General features: G+C 39.6%; 1 pseudogene; it reads left to right on the top strand.

Annotated features, from left to right (window-relative positions):
• Window positions 1-19,425, top strand: part of LOC100594909 — a 42,848-nt pseudogene extending 23,423 nt beyond the window's left edge.
• The last annotated feature ends 638 nt before the right edge of the window (window positions 19,426-20,063 follow it).

Genomic DNA, 20,063 nt, shown 5'->3' with positions numbered 1-20,063 from the left:
GGGTGTGGTTTGTTTTTCAAACGTTCTGTACACATATATTGTGAATATATCATTAAAGAGGATAGAGGAGTAAGAGAGAGAGGTAAAGAAAAATGAATTTGTTTTTAATTTTTAATAATTTAAACATAATTAAAATAACTAGATAGTATTGATCCATCAAACCTAGTCTATGGAGAAGTATTTAGTAGCTAACAGTTAAATGAAATGGGAATTAGTATTTTTAAGAAAAGCTCCCAAAACATTTTTGAAGTTACGGGTTGCTTATCATAAGTATGTACATTTTTTAATGTCAGAAAAATCTTTCCACAGACTTAAATTATCGGGAAGAAGTTTCTTTTTTCAAGGCAGGGTCACTTAAAATGGATTGGATGATTTCCAAGATTTTCAAAATAAGTTCTGATCTGGCTTGAGACATTTATACATATTTTTCAAAAACAAGACACTTTTGGGAAAATTAAATAAGATTAGAAGATGAAGCTTTCTGAGCAAGAAATGGGTTTTACAAATTAACTATTAAAAAGCCTACTTACTATAAATTCGATTTAATCCCAGTGAAATCCAAAAAGGTATTTTTTCTTTTTTGGTGGAAATGGAAAAGTTAATTCTGAAATTTACACGTAAATGAAAAGTACCTATAATAGACGATAGTACCCCGCAAAAGAACAACGTTGGAGGACTCACACTATCTGACTTTAAGACTATAAAATGATAGTAACCAAAACAATATGGCATGAGCAGGCAAAGAGATGGTTGGAACAAAATATATGCCATTAATTAATTTTCAACACAACATAAACAGTCAACAATTTTTCAGTTAATGCTGTTTAATGGAGAAAGAAGTTCCTTTTCAACAAACAGAGCCACAACAACTACACAAATGTGGGGAAAAATGAACTTTAATTCTTATAGCATATGCAAAAATCAATTCAGGATAGATCATAGTTTTATCTATGTGGTTAGGGCTGCAGGTCTCTTAGAATCATTGTGATACCATAAAACTATAGAGCTTCTGGAGGAAAATGCAGTATTTTTGCAGCTTTAAGTTTGGGTGGATTGCTCAGAGGGGACACAAAAAGCAATAAATATAAAGGAAAGAGTTAAAAATTTGACTTTACCTGAATTAAACTTCCATTGACTGAAAGACTGTAGAAAATGAAAAGTGGTCCAAGCATGGTGGCTCACATCTGTAATCCCAGCACTTGGAGAGACCCAGGGGGTGGATCACTTGAGGTCGGGAGTTTGAGACCTGCCTGGCCAACATGGTGAAAACCCATCTCTACTAAAAATACAAAATATTAGCCGGGTGCAGTGACGGACACCTGTAATCCCAGCTACTTGGCAGACTGAGGCAGGAGAATCGCTTGAACCTGGGAGGTGGAGGTTGTAGTGAGCTGAGATTGTGCCACTGCACTCCAGCCTGGGCAACACAGTGAGACTCCATCTCAAAAAGAAAAAAAAAAGAGAAAATGAAAAGTGAAGTCACAGATTGGGAGACAAAGTATTTGCAATACATGTATCCGACAAATGATTCATCTCTCCTAAAAATGATATAAAAAACTCCTAAAAATCAATTTAAAAGAAGAAAAATAGCCCAATTTTTAAATGGGCGAAAGACAAACAGATACTTTTTCTAAAGGAAGATCCCTAAATGGCCAAGTTCATGAAAAGAAGCTCAACATCAATTGTTATTAGGGAATTGAAATTTGAAGCCCAAATGAGGTACCACTACACACACACGACAATGGCTAAAATTTTAGAATTGACAATGACAATATCCAGCGCTGCTGAGGATGTGAAGAAACTGGAATTCTCATACATGTGGTGGAAATTGCAAAACTGTTCAACCACTGTATGGGGTTGAATAGTGTCCCCCAACTTCGTGTCTAACTGGAACCTCAGAATGTGACCTTATTTGAAAATGGGATATTTGCAGGTGTAATCAAGTTATAATGAGGTCATGCTGGTTTAGAATGGGGCCTAAATCAAATGACTGGTGTCCTTATTAGAGGAAGGAAATTGATACACAGAGACACAGAGGAGACATACAGGGAAGAGGCCAAATGAAGACAGATGAGCTTGAGGCAGAGATTGAAATTATGCTGCCACAAACCAAGGAATGCCAAGGGTTGCCAGCAACCACCAGAAGTTGGAAGGGGCAAGGAAGGATTCTTTCCTAGAGCCGTCAGAGGGAGTGTGGCTCTGAGAACACCTTGATACTGGACTCCTGGACTCCTGAACTCAGAGAATAAATTTCTCTTGTTCTGATCCACCCAGTTTTTGGTATTTTGTTATGGAATTCCTAGGAAAGGAATACCACCACTTTGAAAAATGTTGGCAGTGTCTTGTAATGTTAAACACCTACAACTCCCCTATGACCCAGCAATTCCACTCTTAGGTATTCACCTAAATAAAGGAAAGCATATATCCACAGAAATATATATGTAAGAATGTTTATGGAAGCTTTAGTGGTAATAGTCAAAACTGGAAACATTTTAAGTGTTTACGAAGAAAACGAATAAAAAATTATGTTCATATAGTTGAACACTATTCTGCAATAAAAGAATAAACTGCAAATGCACTCTACCGTGTGGATGAATATCAAACATATATTGGGCAAAAGAAGCCAGACACAAAAAACGCATGTGTACTGTGTGAGTCCATTTACATGAAGGTCAAAGTCAGGTAGAAGTGTTCTCAGGTAATAGAACCCAGTGAGGGCAGGGACTGGCCTGAGAGATCATGAGGAAACATTCTCAGGCATTGGAAAAGTTATGTGTCTTGATTGTGGCAGTATTTTACATTAGTGTATACACATTTGTCAAAACCCACTGGATTATTTCCTTAAATGAATACATTTTATTAAATGTAAATTATAACAAAACATAAACCTTGGAGCATGCCATCATATATAATGCTTGCCTCAATCAAAAAGAAAACAAAACCCCGCTTTAAAGATTGAATTAAAAACTTCTATCCCCATTCCCTTTTTTTTTTCTTTTTTTTTTTTTTTTTTTGAGATAGGGTCTCTCTGTCACCCCCGCAGGCTGGAGTGCAGTAGTATGATCATGTTTCACGGCAGCCTCGACCTCCTGGGCTGAAGTGATCCTCCCTGCTCAGCCTCTGGAGCAGCTGGGACTACAGGCACACGCCACCATGCCAGGCTACTCTTTCCATTTTTTAAAACTGCATTAGTTATCTACTTTCTAAACTCATTTTTAATTCTTAACAGGTAAGTGATTATCATGCAACTTATTTTCGTTCTCCAACTTTTCCAAACTGCACTGAACGTAGCAATCATCTAATATGTCTACTTCTTCTGTATATGTTGGCAAAGGCTTAGGTTTCAATTTCCCTAGCTGAGGGGATTCTAATGACTTAGGACACCATTTGCTCTCTTGGCTATTTTGCTGAGGAAGGATAGGTCACTTGCAGGGTCCAGTGAAGGGCAAAGTAAAAATAACTATCCTGAACTACAGATACACAATTTAAACAGCATTCAAAATGTTCTTCTAAAAAAAAAAAAAAGGAGTACACAGAATTTGGACAGTCACAGAACAAAGAAAATTCCAGCTTCAGGTGGACAGTGCCCCAGTTCCGTTCTGACAGCTTCTTGGCAACTGTTAATATGTATCAAGCTTGAATGGATGGGTAGGAGTGAGGACCGGAGGGGAAACAGCAGAAGAATGGGGGCAGAAGAGGAGAGGGAGGGACGTGGAGGAGCCCAGGGATTCACACTGCTCAGCTGCTTCTGGGTTTACGGTGCAGCGCGAGCGCCATCATGTGCTCATCTCTGTAACTTCAGCGGAAGAAACGCGTTTTTCCCCGCCACTGCATTTGAGGAATGGAAAAATAAATCAAAATCGTTCATCGGGCCTGAGAAACCTTGAGAAACATATTACCCTACAGTTGTTTTTTCATCGAAAAGTTGAAGAGATTTCTGACATCTCAATTAGTAACGCATCTGGAATGTTTGCTCTCCAGGTACCTATTATTTGTTCCTTCACTCATCAAATATTTATTGAACGCTCTGTGCCAGACACATACAAGCAGGAGAAAGGCAGGCGTGGTGGTCTATTGGGGCAGACAGACATGTGAACAAATGGCTACAGCAGTCTGATAAATATTCTAATGCAGGAATGAAAAGAACATCTGGGAGCTAAATGACAGCATTTAATATTTGACAAAGACGCTCAGTGCTATAATCTAATTATTGTATTGAAAACCTGTGTTGACCCTATTACTTGTATCACTTGTCCATAACCTCTTTAAAATCTGGCTAAAATTATTAATTGGTTGATTGATTCAAATTATTTATTGAGAGCCAATTATGTGCCAGGTACTACTGCTGTATCACTATTACTTGTATCATTTTTGTCCATAATCTAAAACTCTGGCCAAAATTATAAATTGATTCAAATTATTTATTAAGAGCCAATTATGTGCCAGGTACTACTGCTGTATCACTATTATTTGTATCATTTTTGTCCATGATCTATTTAAAAATCTGGCCAAAATTATCAATTGATTCATTGATTCAAATTATTTATTGAGAGCCAATTGTGTGGTAGGTACTACTGTTGGTGCCGAGGGATACAGATAAAGATGGGAAAGACAGAAAACATTTCTTCTTTTGTTAAGCTTAACTTCCATATGGGGAAAGTGAACCATCAAGAAAAAAATGTTTTATGTCTATCTTTGATACAAAAGCCATTTTCTTGTTTATTGCCTGTTTATCTATGTTATTATTTCCTATTTTCCATCTATAGCGTTCATTCCCCACTTTTTCTAAACAGTTGTTTCAAACGATTTCAGGTTACATTGAGAGTTTAAACAAGCATAGCTTTCTTAACGGCTTTGGAAAATTTACTTAACTTCCTATTGCTCAGAGGGGCACCAGGGTTTTAGTTAGTAGTTAAGCCATGAAGTGGGAATTTGGGAGGAGATTTCTAATCCTGGCCCTGTTACAGTTTCATTTGTCTGGTTTACCTCCCAATGTCAGCTTTTCCTGGCCACTTCAGGGTAATGCATATAATAAATATTAGGGCCGGGCGCAGTGGCTCATGCCTGTAATCCCAGCACTTTGGGAGTCCGAGGTGGGCGGATCACGAGGTCAGGAGTTTGAGACCAGCCTGACCAGCCTCATGAAACCCTGTCTCGACTAAAAATACAAAAAATTAGCCAGGCATGGTGTCGTGCACCTGTGGTCCCAGCTGCTCAGGAGGCTGAGGCAGGAGAATTACTTGAACCTGGCAGGCAGAGGTTGTAGTGAGCCGAGACAGTGCCATTGCACTCCAGCCTGGGCGACAGAGTGAGACTCCGTCTCAAAAATAAACAAATAAATATGAACAATCTCTGATAATTTTAGACTCAAAACAGCAGGTAGTAGGAAGCTGGAAGAACACTTGTGTTCATACCCAGCCTCTAGGCCTCAGCGATCGCAGCGTTCAGGGAGAGCGGCAGCCTCCCTCCCTGAAGTCCCACGTGGAGACGGCCCTGCTCCAACAATGAGGCGCCAGAGCGGGAAAAAGGAACTCCTCTAATGACATAAAACAAGTGAAAATTTATATGATCAGATGAGCTAAGAAGCTTGAAAAAAAATGTGATCTTAATGAGCAGAGTATATTTGTTGACAATGATTGGGAAAATAAACCTGCTTTATGGCTATGTTCTCAAGGCGTTGCGACTCTTACACTAAATCATCCTTGTCTCATCTTGTGTTAGGTTGTTCACTTCCATTGCTCACACGTGCTCAGCCCACACACTTGGTGTTTATAATGGGGTCATATACTATCGCTAAAAATATTCAGAAAGTTCTCCTTCAATTCTGCTTTTGCCAAATCACTGTGGCCTATACGTCAAGAAGAGGGACCTAAGAAGCCCAGAGTTTTCCATTACTTTCCCTAACAAATCAAACCACAATCCAACACCCATGCTTGTAAGCATATCAGCTTCTGGTTCAGCTTCTTTGGAAGATTCTTTTCACTTCAACTGACATTTGCAGGGAGAATTATATTAAACTGAAGCTAATAAGACCATGTGTTACTTCATATAAAATATAATTATAAATACAATCCTTGGAAACTATTTATTTTACCTCCAGGTGTCTTGAGTGTTAAGCACCAAACTATCTTTATTTTGTTTATGAATTTAAAGGAAAATGTCTTTATGGTCACAGTACCATTTTGAGAGAAAAGAAAAAAAATCTTTCTTTAAAACAAACAAACAATTCTTGTGGTCAATAACTGAAATTATTCTCTGCCTAAATTGCTCTATATTTACATGACCTAAAAAAATTAGAACTTACGTAAACATGATGACAAAATTAAAATGTTATTTTCTGCCAGGTGCGGTGGCTCATGCCTGTAATCCCAGCACTTTGGGAGGCTGAGGTGGGAGGATTGCCTGAGGTCAGGAGTTCAAGACCAGCCTGGCCAACATAGTGAAACCCTGACTCTAATAAAAATACAAAAATTAGCCGGGCGTGGTGGTGGGAACCTGTAATCCCAGCTACTCGGGAGGCTGATGCAGGAGAATCGATTTAACCCGGGAGGCAGAGGTTGCAGTGAGCTGAGATCGTACCACTGAACTCCAGCCTGGGCAACAGAGTGAGACTCTGTCTAAAAAAAATAAATAAAATAAAATGTTAATTTAATCTATGTATCTCTGACTCAAACCTTTAAAGACATAAATCAAACCTATTGTGTTTTTACAGTACATAGAATAGAATGGTTAACATTTCATCAGAATTTTAAACAGTTATTGGTAATTATTAAGACAAGTTCCACAAAATGAACTAAATCCTCTTCTAAAATGCATATGTAAATATTCTTCAGATATGAAAATGTCATGAAAAAGTGTGTCTTACAATTTTATTTTTCAAGTTTTTGGACTTAAAATATATGAACTGACCATTTTTCTATTTGCAAAGAGAAACAACTTAGTTTTTATCTGAGCATGTCTCTTAAGGGTAGTAACTGTTTCCAGAAAATCATCATTGGTAGAAGCGGTGAAGCATCCTCAGTAAACAGCAGAACAGGATACACTATGAGATAATCCCTTCCTTTGTGAGAGCCCACGTTTAGAGACAGGCTGGATTAACAGGCATACATTTTTTAAGTAGCAGTTCATAAGTAGCTTCATTAAATTGCACTAACAATTTTTGAAGTTTTATTGCACCAATAACTGATGAACATTCTGATGCAAGATATATAAGCTTTTCTATTAAAATGGTCAATATTTTCATGGCCATGTAGTTTTAGAGACTTACTTCTCTAAAATTTTCCCAACTCTGTTCTTAACCCTAACCCTAATCTTAACTCTAACTGTAATATATCTAAGCTGAGTCTGGTGAAGGTCGTAAAAAATGTGAACAGTTAAGAGAAAATCTTCAGGAATAAAGTGATATGACAGTCTCCTGTCATCCCTCTGAACCTCCAAGTTCATTTCAATTTAACAGATTTGAGTCTTAAATTGTCTTAAAATTATTTCAAAATCTAGATCTAGTATCTAGGCTACTTTAATGGTCTAATTAATCAACTATTACAAAAGAAACACAGTGATTTGGAAACAAGGCAAAGACACAGTGCATTGTCTTTCAGATACTCTTTTCCTGAGGGTGGATTTGAGAATCAAAATATAAACTCCATAGCAATAGGCATTATTTACTCATCCTTGTGGAGAATTAAAAAGGCTTATGTAATTCGACATAATTTTGAAAACGCTGTGTGCCAGATACTCTTTTAAGCACTTCCCATAGACTCACTTTTTAAACCCTTACAACAGTGTAATGAGATTGATATAATCATTAACCCCATTTTATAGAAGAGGAAACTGGAGGCCGGGCGTGGTGGCTCACGCCTGTAATCCCAGCACTCTGGGAGGCCGAGGCGGGTGGATCACAAGGTCAGGAGTTTGAAACCAGCCTGGCCAACATAGTGAAATCCCGTCTCTACTAAAAATACAAAAAAATTAGCCCGGTGTGGTGGCAGGTGCGTGTAATCCCAGCTACTTGGGAGGCTGAGGCAAGGAGAATGGCTTGAACCTGGGAGGCAGAGGTTGCAGTGAGCCGAGATCGCGCCACTGCACTCCAGCCTAGGCAACAGTGTGAGACTCCAACTCAAAAAAAAAAAAAAAAAAAAAAGAGAGAGAGAGAGAAAACTGAGTCACAGAAAAGATAAGTAACTTTCACAGAGTCACACAGAGAGTAAGTCGTGGAGGCAGGACAGTCTTGTTTGGTACTTTTAACCTCAGTGATAACCTAATTGTCTCTACAATCTTCATCTCCCTTCAGCTTCGGCTGTATACAGAATGTGTCTTCCTGATTAACCCACCAGCTACTCAAACTCAACTTGTTCCAGATGGAACTGAGAATCTGCTCTCATTCACCTGCTGCCTCCACCCTTAACTTTGACTGCCTTCCCCATCTTTCCAATTCTGATATTCTGATAACAATACTATCATGCTTGATTTTTTTTTTTTTTTTTTTTTGAGACAGAGTCTCTGTCGCCCAGGCTGGAGTGCAGTGGCGCCATCTTGGCTCACTGCAAGCTCCGCCTTCCAGGTTCACGCCATTCTCCTTCCTCAGCCTCCCGAGTAGCTGGGACTATAGGCGCCCGCCACCACAGCCAGCTATTTTTTTTTTTTTTTTTTTTTTAGTAGAGACAGGGTTTCACCGTGTTAGCCAGGATGGTCACGATCTCCTGACCTCGTGATCTGCCCGCCTCAGCCTCCCAAAGTGCTGGGATTACAGGCGTGAACCTCCGCGCCCGGCCCATATTTGACTTTTCTTTACCTGTGAGTGCTTGCTATAAACTTGGCCCTGCCTGTTTCCATATTCTAGCAGTGAAACAGCTTGAGCCTCTCTCTCCTCTTTCCTTTTCCCACTGTTGTCTCTTAGACACTGCTGCACTGTCTCCTTTCTCCAGTTAATTCTAAACTACACTGGTACCCAACAAAGCTTACGAAAACATACTGCTAATCTTCCCATGCCCTACTAAGAAAGCTTTAGTAGCTTCCTTATAAAATGAGTAATAAACTCCTAAAGTTTTCACTCTAGGCTATTCATATCATAACCAAAATTTTGTTTCAATCCTTATTGCCATTTCCTCCTCTGTCCTTGCCTGTCCTCAGTTTGCTTGTTATAACGTTATTTACTTTTTTGTTGTTATTTCTGATTTGTCACCTTAATACCAACCCACTGCTTCCAACTTAATATTTAGTATCTTTCCCATGTTCCAGATATCTGGCAATTTCTCTTGTTTGGCAAATTCTTCTTTAATAATCTTTCATATCTTCCCTTTGCTATTCATTTCCTTTGCTGTTTTTGAGGTTCAAGCATTCTTGCTTAGGCTAGAGTAATACTTTCCCAACTACTCTGTGTTTTCTTGCCTTCATTAACTTTACTCAGCATTATCACTGTCAGGGTAACACCATCAAAACAGACACTTTTACCCTGTATGTTTCCTGTACGAAAATTAAAATGGCTTCTTATTTATTATAGATCAAACTCTAAACAGGCCAACATGTTGCACAACTACAGGAGGCTCCATTCAGGTTTTATTCTATTGGAGTCTTCAAACTTCTTAGTTTGGCATGAACAGCATTTTGCAAACCAATAGTAGAGATGTTATTAGAGTACAACTGACCTCTTCTCCCCAGTGACTCCCACCACAGACATATACAACCCCAAAGAACAACCATCACGTTCAGGCATTTCAGAGAAGCATTGAGTTAAATAGGTTCTCCTTACTGTGGACTTTCAGGCATCTCTAATTTGCTAATGTGTATTATGAATCTCCACACTGAAAATCTATGGAAAAGGTTCTTTTTTTCTTGATCACTTTTAGACATGTCCCAGTGTGTCCAGAATTGGTGGGTTCTTGGTCTCACTGACTTCAAGAACGAAGCCGCGGACCCTCGCGGTGAGTGTTACAGCTCTTAAGGTGGCGCGTCTGGAGTTGTTCGTTCCTTCTGACGTTCGGATGTGTTCGGAGATTCTTCCTTCCGGTGGGTTCGTGGTCTCGCTGGCTCAGGAGTGAAGCTACAGACATTTGCAGTGAGTGTTACAGCTCTTGAGGCGGCGCGTCTGGAGTTGTTCGTTCCTCCCTGTGGGCTCGTGGGCTCGCTGGCTTCAGGAGCGAAGCTGCAGACCTTCGCGGTGAGTGTTACAGCTCGTAAAAGCAGTGTGGACCCAAAGAGTGAGCAGTAGCAAGATTCAGTGCAAAAAGCGAAAGAACAAAGCTTCCGCAGTGTGGAAGGGGACCCGAGCGGGTTGCTACTGCTGGCTCCCGCAGCCTGCTTTTATTCTCTTATCTGGCCCCACCCACGTCCTGCTGTTTGGTAGAGCCCAGTGGTCTGTTTTGACAGGGCGCTGACTGGTGCGTTTACCATCCCTGAGCTAGACATAAAGGTTCTCCACATCTCCACCAGACTCAGGAGCCCAGCTGGCTTCACCCAGTGGATCCTGCACCGGAGCTGCAGGTGGAGCTGCCCGCCAGTCCCGCGCCGCGCGCTCGCACTCCTCAGCCCTTGGTTGGTTGATGGGACTGGGCGCTGTGGAGCAGGGGGTGCTCGTCGGCGAGGCTCGGGCGGCACAGGAGCCCATGGAGGGGGTGGGAGGCTCAGGCATGGCGGGCTGCAGGTCCCGAGCCATGCCCCGCAGGAAGGCAGCTAAGGTCCGGTGAGAAATCGAGCACAGCGCCGGTGGGCTGGCACTGCTCGGGGACCCAGTACACCCTCCACAGCCTCTGGCCTGGGTGCTAAGCCCCTCACTGCCCAGGGCCGGCAGGGCCGGCCGGCTGCTCCGAGTTGGGGGGCCCGCCAAGTCCACGCCCACCCGGAACTCCAGCCGGCCCGCAAGCGCCGCGCGCAGCCCCGGTTCCCGCTCGCGCCTCTCCCTCCACACCTCCCTGCAAGCTAAGGGAGCCGGCTCCCGCCTTGGCCAGCCCAGGAAGGGGCTCCCACAGTGCAGCGGTGGGCTGAAGGGCTCCTCAAGTGCCACCAAAGTGGGAGCCCAGGCAGAGGAGGCGCCGAGAGCAAGCGAGGGCTGTGAGGACTGCCAGCAAGCTGTCACCTCCCACCAGGATGCCAGAGTTCTACAACCTAGACTTGAGGAAATCCTGCCCTCCACATTCTCTGCCCAGCCATTGCCCCAGGTCAATTTCTGATGAGCTTTCTGATGCCAGCTCGTTAAAAAGGTCTTCCCTCACCATCTTGGTTGAAGTGGCCATTCCTCCCTGTGCCATCATCCTGTTTTATTTTCCTATAATGCTTATCACAATTTGATGTGATGATTTTTTTTTCCATTACATGTTTGTTGCTTTTTTACTCTAGAATATTAAATCTAAAGGACCTGACATTCTATCTTGCTTTTTTTTTTTTACTATCTCTCCACCTGTGATAGTATCTGATTCACTTATTTTTATTTATTTACTTATCTGTTTTAAGGAATAGATGTACCCACCAAAAGCCTTGCTTGCAGCCACCTCCACGTCTCTCAACCTGCCTGAGTACAGGGCTTATGTTACAAGGAATTCTCAAAGATGTGTTATCAAAGCTGTGAAATCAAAGTCTCTACCCCTCTGAAGTTTACCCAGATGGCCTGACTCATCTCAGAGTAAGTTCTTATTCTATTGAACTTCTATTAATATAGTATTAGTATCTGAACTCAATTTATTTTGAATAATTAATATTTTTAAAAAATAGAAATGCTACCTTATTTACCCAACTATAATGTATCTGTCTTGTGGCCAGGGATGGTGCCATACTTTGATATTTTTGAGGATCTAGTAGAGAGGGCTTCTCTTAAGGTAGGTAAACAATAGATATTCCCCCTCTACTACCTCTAAGAATGCAGCGTGATGATTACATGTGGAGTGTCCATTCCAATAGGAGGAATAACCCAGACATTGCTGGAAGGAGGCAGATAGTAGGTTGCATAGCAGGAGAATCTCAGAGACTTCTTCCGGCTCTCTCATACACACCATTTCCTGGGTTTTACAGATATTTTCTAAGTCTCCCCTGTAAGCTATGTGGGTCAGAAATTGGGGGAAAAGTCTCCTTTGGGCCTACAGTTTTGAAAAGGAATTAGAAGAGTCTGATCAGTCATGAACGGAGGAAATACAGACCTTTCAAGGGAGCAAAGGAAAATTTGCCTCTTCTCAGTTTGCAGAAAGATATCTCGTACTTACATGGAAACTTTAAAAAATGTGTGTACTATGCTGTTTAAGGGACATGTTCCCTTGCAAAGTGCTTAATTTACATTATTTCAAGATGTTTCTACACATGCTATTTTATATCAATATGTAAATAAGACAGATGGAAAATACGGAAGACATAATATACTCAGTAGTATCTCTGATGGCCAAGAACTTTAACAACTCAAATAAAATACACATTGTGGATTGTACTTGGTGGAGATGCTATACATTCTCCCCTTTAAAATCCTTTATTGCTTTAAAAGAAGTAGCTATAATTGAAAGGAGTGGAGGTGAAATGGTATAATGAAGGAGTTAGGAAAAGAGGGGAGTTTAGAATAAAATAATAGACTATGAATGAAAATGCTTGTGTCATGTATACATTTGTCTTAAATTCAACACAGACAGCAGAACCTCTCCAGCGTAAGGGCCTTGGGTTGAGATGATACTTCCTGTAGCAAATCGATAGCCATGTGCATTTTAATGTAAGTTACTTAAACATTAATCCATCTTCAAAATCACCATAGACATTCCATTTCTTACTTTTATTTCGAAATGAGATGTTCTTTGCTGAGACAGGTTAAAGCATTTTGTTTCCACCCAAATGATGTGGATTGAGACCATCTGGAGAATCTACCCTGGCTTTTTTTTTTTTTTTAATGGAAAGCCTGGATATCTTAGTGATTTATAACTTCCGTGTATTTTAACACACTATCTAATTTTTTCCCCTGGTAGAATTTTATTTCATTTGGAACATTCATGTGCTGACGTAATATGCCACATGTGAAACTTTTCTAATGATAAAATCCAATACATATGCTGCATGTCAAGTCACGTAGCTGGAGGGGCGTGATTTGAAGCTGACTTGGCTCCACCTGAGGGCCTGGATCCTCTGGAACATACTCAGGGTGTTAGCTTCAACCTGTCTCAGACATTTCTATCTGGGCCTAGCCTGGGACCTTAAGATTAAGGCAACCCATTTATCTGCATGTCAATAAATTAGCCCTCCCACAGGAGGGTTCAGCAGGCTCTCTTGCTTTGAGATGCTCTGTGCAAAAAAGGGTTGGATTATCAAGTACTTGTGAGGAATTGCAGAACTCCAAATGCCCATTCTAGAATTCACAAGGTGTGTAAGCATAACACAGCTTTGAGAATTCCTGGAGAGCCCCAGAATTTGGGTCTGTTCTGTTCCCCTGGTTTTACTGACCTCATCTCCTTCATCTCTTCGCCATTGCTCCAGTCACACTGACTTTCTTGGGATCCTCAGACACAGGAGGCTGTCTCTTCAGATACATTCTTTTCTCAGCTTGAAGCACTCCCCCTTCCCTCCTGGATAGAGACACAGGTCTCTCTCCCACCTCCTGAAGTATTTTCTCAAGTGTCATCTTCTCAGGGAGACCTTCCCTGATTACCTTACATAAACTTGCAAACGACCCCCTCCCCACTCTCCCTGTTGACATTTGCAGTTTTATTTTTCTCAAACACAATTATCACCATTGCTGCAAAAATGCTGCATTCACACAGAACCTCAAATCCCATGGTGTGCAACAGTAAACGTTTTTTAGCTCCAAGTGTGCAGTGCTTGTCTGATCTGTCCTGTATCTGTGGCCAACTGTGGGTCTCTAGGCAGCTCCACTGATGTAGGCTAGGCTCGTTTCCAGGTCTGTGGCTCCCCTGGCTGCTGGCTAATCTAGGCCGGGCCCAGTGAGGTGGGAGTCTTGCCTCCGTGGCATGTGTCTCTCAACCATCAGCAAGCTAGCAAGGCGCCCCATTGGCTAAAGCAGGTGGCATGGCCAAGCACAGAATCAGAATTCAGGCATGGTGACATGACACAGCCAAGCTGGGGATACAGAAAGAAGTGAACAATTTGGTCAATTTCTACAAACTACAGTTCATATAATAATTTTTACTTTTTTAACAAATTAGTTTGTTTCCCTCTACCAGAATATAAGCTCCATGAGGACAGAAGTTTTATTAACTTTGTTAACCACTTTATCATCTTCCCCAGAACGGTAGTATCCAGTGTGTACTAAGTATCCAATAAATATTTATTGAATGAATAAATTAATACATAAAAATAATCCCATTTAACTTTAACATAGAATTATGTTTTTAGTTTTTGTGATTTGAATTTCCCTCTCTCTCTCTCTCTCTGTCTGTCTCTGTCTCTCTCCAGGGGTCGCACTTTGTTGCCCAGGCTGGTCTTGAACTCCTGAGCTCAAGTGATCCTCCTGCCTCAGCCTCCTCAAGTGCTGGGATTACAGGTGTGAGCCACCATACCTGGCCTGAATCTCTTTTAAAAATAATTTTAATTTTAGATTCAGGGGTATATGTGCAGATTTGTTATAAGGTATAGTATATTGCTACATGCTGATCTTTGAGCTTTTATTGATCCTATCACCCAGATAGTGAACACAGTAACCAGTAGGAAGATTTTCAGTCCTTGCCCTTCTCCCTCCCCACTATAGTAGTCCGCAGTGTCTATCATTCCCATCTTTGTGTGTACTCAGGAATTAGCTCCCACTATAAGTGAGAACATACTATATTTGATTTTCTGTTTCTATGTTAATTTACCTAGGATAATGGTCTCTAGCTGCATCCATGTTGCTGCAAAGGATATGATTTCATCCTTTTTTATGGCCGTGTAGTATTCCATGGGGTATATGTACCACATTTTCTTTATCCAATCCACCATTGGTGGGTGCCCAGGTTGATTTCATGCCTTTGCTATTGTGAATAGTGCTCCAATGAACAGATGAGTGCAGGTGTCTTTTTGGTAGAACAATTTATTTTCCTTTGGGTTTATATGTAGTAATAGAATTGCTGGGTCAAATGGTAGTTCAATTTTTTTTTTTTTTTTGAGAAATCTCCAAACTGCTTTCCACAGGGACTGAAATAATTTTACATTCTCACCAACAGTGAGAATTTTGGAATAATTCTCTAATTCTGTGAAAAATGATGTTGGCAATTTGATAGGAATAGCATTGAGTCTCTAGATTGCTTTGGACAGATGGACATTTTAGCAATATTGATTCTTCCAATTCATTAGTGAGGAATGCTTTTGCATTTGTTTATGTCATCTATGATTTCTTTAAGCAGTAACACAGTATTTTCAAGTGTGTTTTTCAATTCATCTCCTTTTTAGAGGAAAGCCAATAGAATATCACTTTAAACCAGAGAATATTCAGGTATCTCTTGCCTTTCTCACTGAAAATGTAAGCTCCAGGAATTAAAGGAAAATCTATCAGAATTTATTTTTGCCTCATTTCATTCATCTAAGATTTGGTAAATGACTTTTGTGTATCAGGTTATGTACCAGTGCTAGTAAAAATGGAAAACAAGCATACAGCATGCTTCTGAAAAATCTCAGTTAAGTCCATAAAGCAAAACTCTGAACAATAGAATATGCTTTGTTACAACATTATTAAAACAGTTCCCACGAACACAAAAGAAGTGTTCAAACATGCCATTAGATATTAGAGCATTCTAACTTGACCTCCATGTTTACTTAGACTGATAAAGTCACTCTTCTATAATGGCAAAAACTGCAATTACTTTTGTACCAACCTAATAATAGAACATTTCTGTTCACACAATTTAGTATCTCCAACCAACCACACTTTCACCCTTATCTTCTGTTCTTCCCAAATTCTCTCCATCCTTCAAGTCTGACCAGAAATGAAACAATCTCTGACCAAGTTTGCTTATTGACCTTTTCCCTGAACTAATTTGAGCCCAGCATTTATTCTATGTATTATATTAATGTATAATTCCTGGAAACATCTATTTCACTGTTTTTTATAGGCTGTTTAACTTTCCTAATGTTTACATTTTCACATGTGGATGTCATCTTTTCAAAGAGCTTTTCAAAAAAGAGCCATTTTGGCAGGGTGCGATGGCTCACGCCTGTAATCCCAGCGCTTTGGGAGGCTGAGGCAGGCAGATCACCTGAGGTCAGAAGTTCAAGACCAGCATGACCAGCATGGTGAAACCCCATCTCTACTAGAGATACAAAAATTAGCTGGGGGTGGTGGTGTGTGCCCAGCTACTCAGGAGGAAGAGGCAGGAGAATCACTTGAACCTGGGAGGCAGAGGTTGCAGTGAGCCCCAATCGCACCAGTGCACTCCAGCCTGGGTGACACATCGAGGCTCCATCTCAAAACAACAACAACAACCCAGCCACTTTTGGAACACATATTTTGTCTCTTTCTAGAATTGCAAAGAATAATGCTTGCCTAATTGGTACTCAGATAATTAATCAGACACATATAATGAAATCGGAAACATTTAATCTCCATTGATCACCCAGTATGATCAGATCTGATAATGCACATGTCTACCTGTTGGCTGGAGGTATAGAAATATTTCTACTTAGGACTGGTGTTTATCTACAAATCTTAACTATATTGGAAACCAGTGACTACTTTATATAAAGCTGCAAATGCAAGTCAATATTTTTAACAGGTTAAACAAAAACTGACAAATTTTCAGATGGTTTGGAAATAAATAACAGAAAATTTTAAAATGCCAAACTCTAAATGTACCGAAAATAAACAGATTTCTCAATTGGCAAAGAAGATGTTGAAAAAAGGAATAAAGAAAAAGCTAAGACATGTTACCTGCTGTTCTGTGGCTCCAGGGCAGAGGAGTGGAGCATTCATTATCTTCAATTAGTTTTGCAATTTTTGCACACCTGTGTATCCTACTCATCAACCCCATTAAATTGTCTTTTAGGAGTAAATTTTGCTTAACATGGCACTCAATGTGTGGGAAACCCCCCAAGTAACAAGACCAACAAGTCAGTTTATTTAACTGAAGAAGAACTGGAATCCTACATTTGACTTGGATGTCTTCAAAAAAGGCCAAAAGATGCTCATCAAATATTCCAAATATATACTGATAAAAACAATGCTACAAGTCATAAATGTGATGATAAGAAAAGGACAATTGTTAGTTTACTCACAGTCATAGCAATTAAATCATAATAATCCATTTAGGCCCTATTAAATAAAGACTGTGTCTCAGTCAATACATTCAAAGACAGGTATTAGGATATTGCCATTCCCAACTCCTTTTTCTCTAGTTCTATATTATCTAAGTAACTTCTTACACTCATTCATGACTCTGTCCTTTATGGAGGGGACGCTTTGTTCAGCTGACTAACTGATTGCTTCATGAACTTGCTTCCAATTTTAAATGAATATTTGGTTAGCTGTCTTACTGACATTTGAGTGGCATGAGTCATGTGTGCCTAAGCCTTATTCTCCTGAAATGAGATGACTGTGGAGATATTACACCTGCATAATTGAGAAAACTTCCACTGGACTTAGAGTGATCTTACAAAGATACCCATCATAGGCAAGACCTGAAATAATTTCTTTACCTCAAGAACTGGTATCAGCTACAAACATAAGCAAATACACACATATGCTGGAGCAAATATCATTTAAAAAGAAAAAGGTGCTATTTTTGCCAAATTCTATTAAACTTGAATCTCATTCATTTTCATATTTCCTCCCTTCTTTTGCCTTTTATGCAGATATTATAAAGGAAAATACTAAATATTTAATTACATTAAAATCTTTCCATTTTAAGAGATTATAAGTAAAACAAAAGTAAGCATTAGGAAGACATTTTCAACATAAAGAAATTATAAGGATGACTAAGAAAAAGAGATCATTCTTTCCTCTCTTCCCCAACCTCGACCTGGCTGGCCTTTCTAGGGTAAAAGACAGGTTCATAAAACCAGAAATGCAAATTTTATTTTACTTTATTAAAATATTTTTTCCAGTTTCACTGAGGTACAATTCATCAACAAAAATTGTATACATTGAAGGTGTATAACATGATTATTTGACATATGTATGCACTGCAAAAGGATGACTACAATCAAGTTAACTGACATACTGTTACCTCACATAGTTACCATCTTTTCTGTGTGTGGTAAGAACACTTAAGAGCTACTGGGGGAAGTCAAGATGTTACTGTTGTTGTTTGTGAGCTTGTGGCTTGACTCTGCAGGACTGGGATCTTAAAGAATGCCACAGTGGCTGAAAATGCTGGTCTGAAGGCCAAAATCTGTCATCAAATTGAGTATTAATTTGGAGACTTCAATTTGCCATGGGACAAATTTTTAAAGGAACAGGTCAAACTAAATGAAGGGTGGGTACCTTTGGAGATATAAAATTCAACAGGTTAAACCATCTCACAACAGACTTTAATGTAATTGTGGAAGCACTGAGGACATCCAAGGCAGAACTCATGGAAATCAGCGAAGATAAAACTAAAACCAGAATGTCTCCAAGTAAACCCCTCCTTGAAGTGACCGATGGGTATAAAAATGATGTAAAAAACATCTATTTATATCAAAGGCTTCCCAACTGATGCAACTGTTGATGACATAAAAGAATGATTAGAAGATAGAGGTCAAGTACAAAATGTCCCAATGAGAAGAACATTGCATAAAGCATTTAAAGGATCAGTGTTTGCTGTGTTTGATAACATTAAGTCTGCTAAAAAGTTTGTAGAGACCCCTGGCCAGAAGTACAAAGACACAGCCCACTAATACTTTTCAAGGAATATTATTTTGCTGAAAAAAGTGAAGAAAGGAAACAAAATAATATGGAGGATGAATTAAGAGCTAAACAAGAGCAAGAAGAAAAATAAAGGCTCCATGATGCTGAAATGAAATCTCTAGAGAAAAAAGATTGGATGCTTGCTGAAATTTTTGGGTGACTTAGATGATCAGACCTGTAGAGAAGGTTCACACATCCTTTTCTCAAATCACGGTGAACTAAAATGGATAGACGTTGTCAGAGGTGCAAAAGAGGGAATAATTCGATTTAAAGAAAAAGTCGAGGAAGCATTGGGTAAAGCCAAAGATGCAAACAGTGGTAATCTACAATTAAGGAACAAAGAAGTGACTTGGGAAGCACTAGAAGCACAGGTGGAAAAAGAAGCATTGAAAAAATCATAAGAGACCAACACGAACCCCTAAACATATGGAAGTCAAAAGGTCGCAGATTTAAAAGGAAAGGGTAATAAAGCTGCCTAGCCTGAGTTTGTTAAAGGAAAAGTACAGCTTCAGGGCAAGAAAATGACATTTGTTAGTGATGATGAACATGATGAAAATGGTGCAACTGGACCAGTGAAAAGAGTAAGAGAAGAAACAGACAAAAAAGAATCTGCATCAAAACAACAGAAAACAGAAAATGATGCTACAGACCAATAGCTTAGTAAACAAACTTTAAATCCATTTTAATTAGTTTTTAAGCTGCTTTTGGTTTGGGGGGCTTTTAAAATGAAAACCAAATTAGATCTACTTCAGTGTCCACCTGTGAGAAAGGAAAAGTTTTTTTGTTGTTTAACTTGTCTTTTTTTGTTATCCAAATGAGGATTCTTTTGAATGTATAGTTCTGTTTGTTATTTCAGATGATTCAAATATCAAAGGAAGATGCAATCACTAAATTGCGTTTGTAATATGAGAATATATTTGTACAAACCTAATAAAATATATACTATATAAAAAGAAAAAAGTCTATTCTCTTAGAAAATTTCAAATATACAATGCAATGTTATTAACTGTTGTCACCATGCTATCTGTTAGATCCCCAGAACCTATCAATCCTGTAATTGCAAGTTTGTAACTTTTGACTAACATCTCATTTCCACTGCTCCCCTGCCAGCCTCTGGTAACTAGCCTTCTACTCTCTGCTACTGTGAGTTTGACTTTTAAAAATTCCACATGTAAGTGACATCATGCAGTAGTTTTCTTTCTGTGTCTGGCTTATTTCACTTAGTATAATCCATATTGTTGGAAATGGCAGCATTTTCTTGTTTTTTTATGGCTGAATAATATTCCATTGTATA

This window comes from Nomascus leucogenys, chromosome 1a (genome assembly GCF_006542625.1).
Source record: "Nomascus leucogenys isolate Asia chromosome 1a, Asia_NLE_v1, whole genome shotgun sequence".
Lineage (NCBI taxonomy): Eukaryota > Metazoa > Chordata > Mammalia > Primates > Hylobatidae > Nomascus > Nomascus leucogenys.
The sequence above is the reverse complement of the archived record's forward strand: the minus strand, read 5'-3'. Positions and strand labels throughout refer to the sequence as shown.